The sequence below is a fragment of the Gracilinanus agilis genome, chromosome 1 (assembly GCF_016433145.1).
Source record: "Gracilinanus agilis isolate LMUSP501 chromosome 1, AgileGrace, whole genome shotgun sequence".
In the NCBI taxonomy this organism is placed as follows: domain Eukaryota; kingdom Metazoa; phylum Chordata; class Mammalia; order Didelphimorphia; family Didelphidae; genus Gracilinanus; species Gracilinanus agilis.
This window is the reverse complement of record NC_058130.1, coordinates 739,982,965-739,997,617: the sequence shown is the minus strand read 5'-3', so window position 1 is coordinate 739,997,617 and position 14,653 is coordinate 739,982,965.

Below are 14,653 nucleotides of genomic sequence, written 5' to 3'. Positions count from 1 at the left end.
CCTCCCTCCCTGAATCTCAGGGGTGGAATCTGTCCCTGACTCCAGCCTCAAACCCAGCCAGTGGCTATTTGGCTTCTGATGGATCCTCTCTGGTGATGGGGCAAAAGCACCAACTCCACCATGGAATGATTGGCAGGAATTTGTCTGATGGTCAAGAATAGCCCCCCAGTGGCTGCCGGTTCTGCCCTCTGGGGCCTGAGAGAACCCAGCAAATCCGTCTTCTCCGTGATACTTCAGACACTTCAAGGCAGCGGGTAGGGGTAGGCTTCCTCCCCGCCACTTCCTCAGTCTTCTCCTGTTCTTTCATCTAGTTCTCTTAGTGGCATTCAATTCTGTTCAATAAGCATTGAGTACTTTGTACAGAACCAGGATGCAGAGACAGAAAGTGGACAGCCTGTGCTCCATCTTCCTTCCTCTGCCCTTCTGCCCCCTCTCCTCTGGGGGCCCCCCTCTTCTCTAGGAGCCCGTCCCTGGAAGCCAGGCCCCTCTCCGGATAGCACTGGCTTTGTTCCTCGGAGAAGCCTGGCCAAACTGTCTGAACGGCGCGGCCCATGTTACATCCTAGCTGACCTTGTACTACATCTGTCTATGACCCCCCACCCCTTCCCAGGAGAGTGCCGGCGGCCGCCTTCTCTCCACACTGCGCGGCGGCGGACTCTGGAAGCGAGCATCCCTGCTGGGGCTGTGGAGGAGAAGCCTGGGGCCCGAGGGGGGCAGACAGGGCAGGACCCCCGGAGGGGACGGGGAGGGCTTTCCCTGCCACCCATCTGGTAGCGTGGACAAAAAGTCATGGGATGTCATTAGCAGAGCCTGGATTTAACAGATGAGGCGGGGCAGGCCTTGGGGGTGGATCCCCAGGAAGAGACCCTTTTATCCTGGGTTTTTCGGGCCTTTTCGTTCCGTTCCTCAATACTGTAGCGTCACGTCGAATGGCTTCCCTGAAGTCACATCATAGATGAGCAGAATTTGAACTCGTGTCCAGTTTTCTTTCTTTCCCCCTTTTTTTTTCACTCTCACCTTCTGTCTTAGAATGAATACTGAGTTTCCGTCCCAAGGCAAAAGAGCCCTACAGGCTAGACCACCCGGGTTAGCTAAGGGACTTGGCCAGGGTCACACAGCTAGAAGTATCTGAGCTGGGCGTCCTGCTTCCCTGATTACAGTGTAGCAAAGGCTCCTGATGCCTCTCTCTGCTAGCTGTCAGACTTCACACAGAGCGCGTAAGGCACGCTGGCTGGTCTCCCATTCTCCCGGTTTTGAGTTTGGGGCTCTTTTCCGTGGCCGTGCGCATTAGAGGCCCCACTGCACGGGCCGCCCTCCCCTTCTCTGGGCACCGTCCCGCCTCCCTCTGGGAAGGCTGGGGAGAATGGAAGCTCGTGGCTGGGCGGGCTTTGTGGGGAGGGAGGCCCGCCCGGAGTCCTCCCCTCCGTCCTCCCCTCCCCCTCCTGGCTCTGCCTCTGCTCTCCTCGAGGGACGTCCCACCAGGACGCTGTTCTGGCTACTTTCTGACCTTCCCTCCCATCTTAGAGCCCGCATGGGGTGTCCATCCCGGGGCAGAGGAGCGGCGAGGGCCAGGCCTTGGGGCTCAGGGTCACCCAGATCTGAACCCAGGACCTCCCCTCTCCAGACCCAGCTCTACGCATTCTGCTGCTTAGCCACCCCTTCTGGAAGCTTCCAAGGAAGACTTTGGTAGAGCCGGGGCAACCCCGGGAGAGGCAGCTTTTCAATCCCAAGATCCCCCAGAATGGAAGGTCTGCCGGCCATCAACACCAGACCTTGCTAAGTCTCCCTTCCATCCACCAACCCCGTCTTCAGAGGGCGATGTGGAAGCGCTGGATTTGAACCTGGGTCTCTCTGACTCCCAAGGCTGGTGGGCCACGTGGCTGCATGTCTCCAGGGTGCTCCGGGATGGAGGCACCAAGAAGCCAGCCCCAAGAGGCTGACATTCTCCTGCCCTTCCTCCTCCTCCTCCTCCTCAGGCTCCCAGGCAGCCCCTTGGGGCGGCGGAGAGGAGCTTGGCCTCCGCTAATATCTCTCCCTGCAGGTCTTGGCGCTGATAAGCCCCAGGAACGTGGCTCAGGCTCATTCCTGGCACCGAATGGACCCCTGACAGGGCCGGTCTGTGGTGGATGGACGCGTCCTCGTCGCCCCTTCTGTGGGGTCCCTAGTGGCCTTTGGGGGGTGGGCAGGACCTTCCTTCTTCTCCCTCCCTCTCTTGGCCATGCCTCTCGCCCTCCGCTCTGGGTCCGAGAGGAGGAGAGATGGGCAGAGCCTTCCCCAGCCGGCTGGGCCGGGGGTGCCCTTCAGAATCAGGACCTGGATTCAAGTCCCTTAACTTCCCTTGACCTGAAGGCTTCAGCTTCCTCCTGGAGCCCCTGCGGGGATTTGGGGTTCTGGGCTCTCCCAAGCCCAGGCTTCGGCCGTGGCGGGCAGACGGCGGCCTCAGGGACCCCCGGTTTTCACATCTGGGGGAAATCCTTACACGCCGACCGCCTGCTCCACGCCGAGCCCTCCAAGGGACAAAGACGCGGTTCCTTCTCTCTGTGGCTAACCCGGCGCTGGGTCTGCAGCTTCAAACAGAGGTCGGCTCTTCAGATCTTGGGAAGTTGTGGCGCCGGTCCGGACCCGGCAGTGCCCAGCTCTGCAGGCAGATTTTATTTCCTTCTTTACACCCTCCTGCCTTGACATCAGTACCAGCTATGGCTCCAGGGTAGGAGAGCAGGAAGGGCTGGGCGGGGGACGAGTGACTTACCCAGGGTCACACTGCTAAGAAGCGTCTGGGGTCCCATTGGAACCCAGGACCTCCTGCCTCTAGGTCCGGCCCGCGATCCTCTGAGCCACCTAATTGCCCCCTAAAAGCAGATTTTAGATTCCTGCCTGTCACCCCCATACCCAAAGTCGGGGCTCTTCTTTCTCCCTCCGTCCCCAAGTCAGCACTCATTACATCATTTACCTCGTCCCAGCACTGGGATCTTCGTCTGGGAACCAGAAGAAACGGTCGGCAGTACCAGAAAATGAGTCTGCCCTGGGACCAGGCTCTGCACTCCTGTACACGGGGATACCGAGGCCCCGAGAGCGTCTGTGAGCCCCCCAACGGTGCCCAGCCGGCGAGGGCCAGGATTCGAACCTTGGGCCTTCCGGGCTCCGAAGTCCAGTTCTCGATCCCCTGCAAATCCCAAGCTGAGCCCAAAAGAGGGGGCGCCGGAGCCGAGCCTCCCACCCTTCCAGGGAAGTCCCCTTCCCCTTGCCCGCACGGTGGGCCGTCGTAGCTCCTTTTACAGATAGGGAGACTGAGGCCCACAGAGCCTCGGGGGCTCTCCCTGGGGTCTGCGACTCTGAATCCCGGCCTCTCTCCGGGCTCCTCCGGGGACCTCCATCTGACGGGAGTTGGGGGTCAGTGCCCTGACCACCGCCAGGCCGCCGTGTGCTGACGGAAAGAGCTGACGTCGGTGTGGCCGGTGCTCCTGCCACGGCTGCCCCTTCGCCGCGGGGTGCCTTTTCTGACCCAGCTGACTTGAACCCAGATCCTCCCCTCAGGAAATTCCCGTGTGACTGGCGGTCTGAGACGGGCGCCTCGGGGCCCTCGGGGCGACACCAGACGGTGACAGAGACCGCGTCCTCGGCGAGCCTCAAGTCATTAAGTCTGCACAGATGTTAGAACATCTGCCCTTCCCAGGAGCCATGCCAGCATTTCTGGCCTCCTCGCGGGGGCCTTCCAGCCAGGGCCCCCTCGGGCCGGATCGTGGGGCTCCCGCAGGGCAGGAAGCGAGGCTCAGAGAGCCAGGAAGACGGGAGGGGGATGGAACGTTGGACCGAGAGCCCCAAAGACCTGAGCTCAGATCCAGCCTCCGACACGAGCAAGTCGCTGAAACGCTGAATCCGCTTCCCCAACTGCAAAGTGGGGGTCCTGGCAGCCCCTCCCTCGCAGGATTCCTGTTTCCAGCCTCCTCTCGGAGGCCTTCCTCCTGCTCTCCTTGGGTCAGCGCCCCACTCTGGCTTCAGGACGCGGGAGCTTCCCCCAACGGCCACGGGAGTCACCGAACCAAAGGCTCGTGTCCGGGGCAGCCGCCTACGTGGGATCTGAGAGCAAATCTATCCACCAGTCGGTCCACAAACGTTTGTTGAGTTAGTGGGGTGCTAAACAAAAGTCCTTGGGGAAAGAGACAGACGGGGAGAGGGAAAGAGATAGACAGACAGAGGGAGAAGGAAAGAGAGAGACAGACGAAGGGAGGAGGTGTTGGTGTACAAAACAGTTTGAGGTCAGGGCTGCTAGCAACTGGGGGGATCAGGAAAGTGGGAGGAAACCAAGCCGGTGGGGGCAGCTAGATGGCCCAGTGGATAGAGTGACAGCCCTGGAGAGGGCCTGGGTTTAAATGTGGCCTCAGATACTTCCTAACTGTGTGACCCTGGGCAAGTCCCTTACCTCCGTTTGCCCTGGCTGGCCCTTCTGACTTGGAGTTGTTCCTAGGGCAGAAAGGGAAGGTTTAAAAAAGAAACAGCAGCCAGGTGGGTCTGGGTCCTTCATTTATAGATGAGCAGTCAGAAAGCGAGTGGCGTATCCAAATTCACCTACCAGGTAGTAGGGGGAGAGGTACCGCTATGTCTTTGGGTTTTCAGAACCATAGAGTGACCCGGAAGAAATTGGATTGTTTCAATCGCTTGCCCACTCAGTGGCTCCACAAATGGACCCCATCCACGCCTAAAATGAAAATCTCAGGGAAGTTTGGCCCCCGAGGAGAGGGGCTCTCTTGGCTCCCTCGGCTCCCTCAGCCTTGCTGGGCCACTCATGGGTGTCTGAGTGCCCGGTGCCGGAGCCGGCCCATTGGAGCCCATTTCCAAGGGCATGAGACAGAGGACAGAAAGGAGCCTGATGGGCCGAGGCAGAAAGAGCTGGGAATCGGGGATGGCCCAGGCTGCCATCAGAACCGGCCGGCCTCTGGTCCCCGGCACCCATGGGGGCCCCCTCCCCTCTCCTCCGAGAGCCCCGAGCTTTTCATCTCAGACCTTGACCGAGTCTGATAGTTGAGCCGAGGCGGTTAGTAAAAGGAAAACGAAATAATTGAGCTGTTCTCCAGCTAGTGGGGGAGAGAGAACAGGACACCCCAAACCTTCGGGGACCCTCCGGCTCCAGCTCGGCTGGAACCTCTCAGAAAGAGTTCCTGCCGTGGTTTTAATTTGGCGGTTTCCTTTGTAAACAAATAAACGAGGCCTCCGGTGGCTGGAGAGCCGGATAATGGGAACCTGATTGGGAAAAGAATTGAAGTGGGGGAATGTGTCCCCAGAGCCTGGCAATTGGGGAAATGCACACGCCGGCCTGGTGTGCTTTGTGGGGGCCCCACCTGAGCTCAGGGGGGCTCCGTGCACACAGTTATGGTTGCTCTTAAACAAATGCCCCACTTGGAGGCCAGGGGACCTGCGGGGTTCGTGCCCGCCTCTTCAGTGTGTGCGGGGAGGCCCAGGCTCTGTCCCTCCCTCCCGAGGGATCGAGGGAGGGGCCTGGCGGGAGGAAGATCTGAGTTCAGATCCTGCCTCGGGTACCTACCTGTTGTTCAGCCCCTCTGCCTCGGTTTCCCCATCTGTAAAATGGAGGTCTTCTGTACTAGCCCCTGCCTCCCAAGGCTGCCAATCAAATGAGAACATATGTGCAGTCAACTATTTGTAAAGGAGCTTAGCTCAGGTCCTGGCCGGGGTGGGGGGGGTCGTGCCCTTCTGCTCCTCTGGCGTCGCCTCACTGTCCTTCCTGGGCGGGATGCTGGACATCTTTCTGCCTTCGTGATTTTGCTCCTGCTGGAGGAGCAGCACTTCGGATGGGAATCGGGGGGGCAGGGCCTTCTGGCTGGCTCCCCGTTCTCGAAGGAGATGCCCATCCCCCGGGGGGCACACGCGTCCTTGCCTTGGCAGGCTTCCGGGCACGGGGCAAGGCACATAGCTAGTAACCCTGGGGTGGGATGCGTATCTGGGCCCCCTGACTTTCTGTTGAACCTCAGTTTCCCCTAAATAAGTGGCCTCCTTCCCTCCCTTCTCAGCTTTCCTGCGTCCCTGCAGGCCAGAGTGAAGCAGGGAGCAGCGGGCTGCCTTCCCTGATGTTGACTGTGGAGGCCCGGCTTGATGGCCCCGGAGAATAACTGCCTTTGTTTCTGGGTGCTGGGGGGGACGTGGAGGGGTGAGGGATGAAGAGCTGGACACCCCCGCTCCCAGCCTCCCAGGCTCCCCTGGCAGCCCTTATTGGTGAGACCGAGCAGCCACAGAACACATTCACTCCCTTTTCTTGACTGCCATCTTCCCTGGATCTTCTGATCCTGCCCCATTGGTGGCGCTGCCTTCCCCACTCTCCCCTCGCTGTCCCAGCCTCCATGGCCTCAGGGGGAGCAAAGCGGGTTCTCCCCTCCTCCTTCGGGGGGCCTGGGTCAGTGGAGAGAGCAACCCGACACCTAGGCTGTAGGGAAGCCGAGCTAATCAGCGCTTCTGTGGCTGCCTGACTCCCTGAGGGACCCTGGGACCACGTTTCTTCATCTCTTGGTCCTCAGTTTCCTCATCTGTCTAATGGGAGAGGGGTTGCCTCGAGCCACCGAGGTCCCTTCCAAGCCTAGATCTGGGAGCCGAGCACGCCTTCCTCTCACTGGCTCTGTCAGAAGTGGAGGCCGTTCCCGGTTCTCTCCGCCACATTGGGGTCCCTCAGAAAGCAAAAGAGCCGTCCCCATCCACGGCCCAGCAGGGCGCACCGCGGCATCCCGGGCCCAGGCGTCCTTGGCACTCCCCGTAGATGGAGGAAGAAGGTAAAGAGGCGAGCCCTGGGCAGCCTTCCAGAGGAAAAGGTCTCTACCTGCCCACCTGGACAACTCTGGAAATAGACACACTGACTGGGACCCTGCGGCTAACCTTCCAAGATCCCAGACACACATAAAGGGACCCTGTCACTCCCTCACTCAAGAAACCCCAGTGTGGCACTCCCTATTGCCTCCTGAATAAAATAGTAGCTCCCGTTGTCATTTAGAGCCCTTCGTCATCTGACTACAGCCCGCCCAGATAGGCACGTTAAAATAATAACCAGGGCCGCCAGATGGCTCAGTGGATAGAGAGCCAGCCCTGGAGATGGAGGTCCTGAGTTCAAATATGACCTCAGGGACTTCCTAGCACTGTGACCCTGGGGGAGTCACTTAACCCCCATTGCCCTTCTCTCTTAGAGTTGTTACTAAGACAGAAAGGAAAGGTTTAAAAGAAAGAAAGTGGATTGAATGAAAGAAAAAGTGCTTATTTAGCACCGTGCTAAGCAGGAGGGGCAGAGATGGAAAAGTAAGGCAGTCCCTGCTCCCAAGGAGCTCGTTCTGATGGGAGCAACAGCCATGGAAGGGCCTGCTGGTCCTCCGAGCCAAGCAGCCAAGCATCCTCCATAATGGGGTGTGTGTGTGTGTGTGTGTGTGTGTGTGTGTGTGTGTGTGTGTGTGTGTGTGTGTCTCCCTCTCTCTCTTCTCCCCTCCTTTCCCTCCTTTTGTTCAGCCCCTTCCTTTCCTGCCTGTCTTCCACCAGGGTGAGCCTTATAGAATGTGTCCCTAAAGGGAAAGATCAGGGTACCTTGGACAGCAGCAGAGGGCAATGGGTTGAATGCTGGGCTTGGAAGCTGGAAGTCTTAGGTTTGAATTCTCCCTCAGAAACAGAATCGCTTCATGACTTTGGGCAAGTCCTTAAACCTCTGTTTTATTGTCTGTAAAATAGGGATGAAATTAGCCTAAGACTGATGGGGGGAAGCTCCCTTGCCTGGATGACCCTGGGCAAGTCAGGGAACCTTAGATAGAGCTCAGTCTTCTCATCTGGAAAATGGAGACAGGTGAGACTAGATGTCTTCTAAATCTAGGATCTCGTGACAATGTAAATTGCCAAGTTTAAAGGATTGTAGAAATGTTATTATGCGTGATTTGCTGCTGAACAAAATCAAAGCCCAGCTTTGTCCACTGGTCACTTCTCGGATCACTCCTCAGCCTGCCCGGTTAGTCAGTGTCTGGGCCTCTTGGCCACGTTCAGGTGCAGGACATCTGCCGTCCCATCCAAACCAGGGTGCTCACAGCCCCGTGTGGCACGGCCATCACCACCCAGTTAGGAGTCCCCACATTCACAGAATTAAGGTTTGGCAACCCACCCCTTCTGCCTCTGTGGGAGAGAAATCTTCCCTCTGGTGTGGCTGCCAGGGTGGCCTTGAGGAAAGGGGAGCCCCCTGGCCCACAGAGCCAGCCACGGTATGGGGGGGCCGCTCTCCTCCGTCTCTGTGGCGTTCTCCAGGGTCCAGCAGAACAAATTGAACCCTCTTCTGCAGGGGAGCCCTTCCTCCTTCCCAGCCTTGTCTCTAGCCCTGCCATATCCTGCTCACTTGGACGTTATTCCCTCCTGGACTCCTCTGGGGCGGCTGCTCTGGGGGCTCTGCGAGGTCCTATGGGACGAGACCCCGACTCCCCTGCAAGATCCCAGGTCTGTAGGGCACCGGGCAAGCCTTCTGGGCCTGGGCCCAGCTCCGTTCTCCAAACCACACCTAGGCTGGCCTCGGAACCCAGATGCCCGGAGAGATTCCTCTTTGGATGTCTTGTCAAAAACTAGTCTGCTCCTGGAGGGCACTGTGGCATGGAGCCTCCCAAAGGACGGCAGTGTGGGCTGGACTTACCCCCTCTGATGAGTTAGAGGACCTTTGGGTTTCTCTCAGCCTCCATGTTTTCCTCATTAAACAGGGCTAACCAAAATGATCTCAAGCCAAACTTGGGCTCCGGCGAAAACAGCAGGAAAGCGTTTCCTTTTCCGCTTACCGGCCAGCCTGGTCTGTGTGGCCACAGAGGGTCCAGTCCGTCTGGCCCAGGCTCATTCAGAAGAAAATGGGGGCTGCGGCCTGCTTCCCACCTCCTGGGCTCTCTGCTCCGGGCCTTTAGCCACAGTGGGGCGGCCTTCGTTCTCGCTCCCATTCCCTTTCCTGCGCCTCTCTTGTGTTTGAGGTTGCCCTAAGCCGAAGAATGTGACTTTGGGAAAGCTGTAGGCAAGCCGGCGCAGGCAGAGGATCCGAGCACGCTAAAAGCTCGACACGTGCTCCAGGCTGGCTGAGGGAGCTGGGGAAGAAGAGCCCGGGGTCCGGCAGAAGGGCCAGCAAGCTTTGGGTGAATGAGAGATGACAGATCTGTTTGGGTGGCTCCATCGGGCAAAACATGGGATGCTCATAGATTTCGGCTAGATAAGAGGAAGACAATTTTTTTGAACCCTTCCCTTCCATCTTAGAATCCATACAAAGCTTTGGTTCCAAGGCAGGAGAGTGGGAAGGACCAGGCGATGGTGGTTAAGTGACTTGTCCAAGGTCGCACAGCCAGGAGGTATCTGAGCCCAGATTTGAACTCAAGACCTCCCCCCTATAGGCCTGGTTCTCTAGCTGCCCCAAAGAAGACTTTTCTAATGAACAGAGCTGTGGAATAGGCTGATCATAAGGTAGTGAGCTCCCCATCCATCCCTGGAGCCATCTGAGTGGAGGTTGGCCTTAGAAGGGTGTCGCATTGTGAATGGGAGAAGGTCCGATGTGGCCCAAGGCCGAGAGTGTAACTGCTCGACGAGAGGCTTCTGTCTAAGTGGGACCCCTCCTGAGGAAAGCCATCGGCTCCATTTAGCACCCTCTGGGTGATTGCTGGGGGTGGCGATGGGGCAGGAACCCCGGCTCCTTCCTCTCTGCGCAGGGTGATGTTGGAGGTCGGGGAGAAGCAGGAGAATGTACTCTGGTGCTTTGGTTTAACCCTTTGGGTCCTCGGGGTCTTCATGCCGGAGGGGCTTTACTGAAGGCTTGTTCGCCGCCTCGGGGCCAGGAGCTGTTCAGGGCCCATTGGGGAAGACTCCCCGAAAGAGCGCAAACACGCAGAGCTTGGTTTTATCTGCTTTCCTGTGGAGATAAGGGGTCGGAGGAGGCATTGGGCAGGTTCCCGGCGGCGTCCTCCTCCAGGCCTTCCAGGAGGAACAGAGGCCCTGGGCACGTGGGGGGCGGGGGCGTGTCTGCCCCCCGGATCAGGGCTTCAGAGCAGTCGGCCGAGCAGAGAAGGCGGGGTGGGAAGAGAGATCCCAGGCGGCCCTCCCGTCCTCTAACGTTTCCCCTTCCTGTGTTTCAGGCCTCCGTAGGCTCCGAAAAGCTCTTCGCTCCAGCAGCTAGTAAAGGTAAGCGATTTCACAGCCCCCCGGATGGCCCCCCGGGCCTCGCTCCCCCTCGGCCCCATCCCGGGCCCAAGAAGGGTGGAGGCAGAGAGGCCTGTCACTGCCTCTGGAATGAATGGGAGCCGAGATGGGGCCTATTTAATTATTCATCAGGAGCTCGCCAGCCAAAATTGGTTTTTGATTTAAAGCATCCAGGCGTCAGATGTGGTGGCAGAGAACAGTAGCAGATGGGAAGCCGTGATGGGGCATCCCTAGGGAAGGGGTGTGTGTGCGTGTCTGTTTGTCTGTCTGTCGTCGTCTCCCCGAGCCCAGTGCCGGCGCCCAGCCACGCCGGCCCATGTCACTGCGCTCCCAGCATCCAGAGGGAGGGCACCACCATGAGGTTCCGAGCTGGCTGTGGGAAGGGGAGAGGCGAGCCGGGGCTTGGCCCCCCCCCCCCCCCCCGGACTTACACATCTGCCCCAGCACAGCTCCCTAAAGAGGCAGGGAGGACCCCCTTCTTCAACACGAATCATTCTAGGGCAGGGGAGGCGGTGTTCCAGGTGGGGCAGCCCTCTGTCCCTCCCAGGGCTTCAGTTAATTAAAAACCTAAATTAGAACAAGCCTTTTCCTTTTTTTTAAAGAGAAGGCAAAGGGCCTGGGCGGCCTCATTGTCATCTGGGTCAGGAATCCTCCTCTTTGGACGGGAGAGGCCGCCGTCTGGCTAATAGAGTGGCTCCCTGCGGGAAGCCAGGAGGCAGTAGGAGAGCACCTGGCTGCCTTGGACGGCGTCCATCCCCGGGCCTCGAGGAGCCGCAGAGCCGGGCTTGGCAGCCTCCCCTCGGCGGCCTGAAAGGTCGCAGCAGCTGGGCTGACCCAACCATCCCCGGCCCCCACAAGGCAGGGGGGGCCTGGATTTAAGTTAAAAAAAAAAAAAAAAGGAAGAGAACAGTGTTCCTTCTAGGTCAGTGGGGTTGACTTCAGTTACTTGAAAAATTCTAGAACATACTATTAAAGCGATGGTTAGTGAACGTCGGGAAAAGGAAATGGTGGTGGCAGAGCTTCATCCAGGACAGGTCATGCCGGGGTAACCTCATTTCCTTTTGGACAGGGACGATGGGCGGCGGGTGAGGGGAGAGTGACAGCGAAGCCTCTGACCAGGATCTGACCTCCTGTCGGACTAGATGGGCCAGAGGGAGGTTGGCTGGAGGACCTTCTAGTTGAGTCTTTGTTTGGAGCGAGGTCTGGGGCCCAGGGCCCCTGGGCTCTGTCCTCCAGGCTGCCGCCGGCCTTTTACTTTAAAGGAGCGAGGCACGGCGGCCGGCCTTCTCCCTGGAGCCGAGGACACGAAACTGGGATCCAGTCAGCCTCTCGCCTCAGGCTCAGAAAATCCTGTCAGAAAGCGTAAGGCAGAGCCCGAGGGGTGGCCATTGAGGGGATCTAGCTGGCCAATGACCCAACGTGCGTAGAGCGCCCCAGAGCTTGGGGGGAGGGGCATCCTTCCTTCCTCTGGTGGACGGTGACCTGAGCCTGGACTGGGGAAGGGCCTCAAAGCCGTGTTAGGGGGATGCTCTGTGGGAGTGTGGCCTGGGGAGGGAGGATTCCGGGATTGGAAGAGCCGTGGTGGGGACGAGGCCCGAGCCTTGCTCTCCTCAGCCCCAAAGGCCGGACTCTGGAGGCCGGTAGAAGGTGCCTTTAAGGCACAGATCTTGGCTCAGTGGAAGAAGGAAAACTAAAAAGCAAAGCCAGCTCAAAGGACGACCCAGCCAGGGAGGCTCTCACCTGCCTCGGGATGCTGTTCGAGGAATCTCGTTCAGGTGTGGGGCTAGGCGGGAGGGCATCTGACCGTCCCACCCATGGCAAGACCTTCCCCAGGACACGGGGCAGCCAGGAGGGCCAGACCTAGAGCCAGGGAGACCTGCATTCTGATCCTGCAACCCAGCGACCCTGAGCTCCATGTCCTCTCTGTAAAATAAGATGAGGCCATGGGGAGGGCCAAAGGGCATGAAGGGACAAGCCTCAAAGCACTAGAAATGCGGCCTGTTGGCTTCTCGGGGACCTGCGGTGCTCCCATCGCCCCCAAGAGTGAGCCTGCCCGAGGCAGTGCGGATGGAAGAGGTGACTCTTTTTCCTTCTGACTTAAAAGCCCTTCACCTCTGTCTAGCACCAGTAGGAAGATGAGGAGGAGGCCGTTGGGGTTCAGTGACTTGGCCAGGGTGTCTCCTAGAGGTGTCTCGTGAATGTTGTCTGGTTTGTGTTGGATCCCCCAATGGGGGGTGGTCCCTGTAAGAGGGAAATTTAGGTATTTTATAGATAATGTATTTAAAGTGTGGCTGCCAGGAATCAACAATTCAGGTTGATTCCGTAATTAAATCAGACCCAAGTCAGCATCGGGTTAGGCAGTTTATTTACAATTAGGAAGGTAAAGGTGAGGAAATAAAGAGGAAGGCCACGAGCCACAAGGCCTAGCAACCAGATAGGCAGAGTTTGGAAGTGGCCTAGGTAGGCCAAGGAAGTCAGCCTAACTTACCCACATGACCATTCAGAGTAGAAGCTGCCTGAGGTCTCCTCCGCACTGAGTTCAAGGCGGGAACTGCCTCCACAGGAAGTCTTCAACATGTCTTTTGTCACTTCCCGTGGGTCCACCTCTAATTCAAGTGGACAAATGGCAGTCTCTACACTGATTTTGTTCTTGATTTGTTACTTATTGTCACGTGTGGGTAAAACTCATCCCCCTCCCCACTAAGGGAGGTGGGGGTGACATCATTTCTGTGCCTGGGATGAGTAGGGTTTTGACTGAATCCGCTGGAGTTAATTCCATTTACACATCCTGGAGAGGAGGGGGTGACGTAGAACAGGCCTGAGTGGCAGACAAGGCGGGGAGGTTTGGGTTTCTTCCTCGCCCATCCCACATCCGGAGACCAGGGACATTTGGATGGAAACGATGGGTGACCCCATTCGCCAGAGGCAGGAGATGGCCAGGAAAGGGACAGGCGGGGGGAGGGGAGAGAGGATGAGCCCATGCGCGGGGCTGGTGGGAGGAAAGGTGAAGGCGGACGTTGGGAGATCTCCGAACAGCTTTCCTGGGAGCCGGAGATGTCCAGAAGTGTGGCTGGGGAGAAGCTCGGGGAGGCCATGTCGTGGGGGGCAGCTGGGTTCCTAGCGGGGTGGCCCTGGGCCAGTCACCGAACCCCCTTTGCCTTGCCTTACCTCTTGTGATGGGACAAGTCCTTTGGCTGTTCCCTCCTGGGGCAGAAGAGGAGGTAGGACGAGCCTTCTCGCTCTCCATCCGTGCCGCTCGGACTGCCTCCCCGAGGGACCCCCTCCTGTGGCCTCTGTGATACCTTCCAGCGCTAAATCTCTGAGCCTCCCCCCAACACACCCCGGAGCAGTGGGGGTTGGGGGGCTGATAAGGGGGAGGGAAAGGCAGGTTAGAGAGGGTCGGTGCTGCTCAGGAGAGCCCCCCAGGAGAAGCTGGGCCCAGGGTGGGGGGTCTGGGGTCCTTCCCCCTTCTCAGATCCCCTGATCTCTCACATCTCCTCTTGGGCCTCTTCCCAGTGAATAGAGCCTTCCTTGAAGCCACCTTGTCTCCCGCACACACACACGCACACACACGCATGCACCGTGTCCTGGGAGCGTAGCCCCGTTTACTTGTAGCGCACACGCTGCCGCTGCCTCCCGGAGACCCGGGGAAGCCCTGTCTCTGCTGGGGCCCATCCCCAAAGCCCAGGATTTCTTTTCCTCCGAGGCCTCCCTCCCTCCGAGTCCTCTGATGGCTCCTTTGGCCCAGGCACCCGGCAGGAAGCGCCTTCCCATAGCGCCATTTCCACCAACAGCTCTCACGGGGCAGCCAGGTGGCTCTGTGGAAAGAGAGCCAGACTCGGAGACAGGAAGTCCCGGGTTCCAGTCTGGCCTCAGACACCTCCTAGCGGGGTGACCCTGGGCCAGTCACTTCACCCCCGTGGCCTAGCCCTTGTGGCTCTTCTGCCCAGAGCTGCTACACAGTGTGGATTCTAAAACAGCAGATGAGGCTTAGCGTGAAGCTGGGGGGCTTCACGGATGGAGACCAGAGCTGGGAAGCCCAGAGGGGAGCCGGGGGGCTCTGGAGCTCCAGGCCAGACTGATGGGGGCAGACACAGACGCAGACCCTTTGAGAGCAGGAGGGGAAGGGCAGGTGACTGGGGGGGTGTTCAGGGCCTGCCTTGCGGCCGCTCCCCCACCCTGCTAGGAGCCTCTGGCTGCACCCCTCCCCCAAACCCTGCCTCAGCCCCCCAGAGCCAAGCTGCAGTGGCTCACCCTCTTGTCTCCCTTCCAGGTTTCTCGCTGAGTGAGAAGCCCGAGGCAAAGGCTCCTGTTGGGCCCAAGGTCTCAGGGCTGGAGCGGAGCCGGGAGCTGAGCACCGACACCCCGTTTCTGCCGCCTGTGCCCAGCCCCCCCACCCCCACCGTCACCACCGTCCCTCTAGGCCCCCCCTCCGGCACCCGCACCAGCCCCCTGGTGAAGAAGGAGGCCCCTC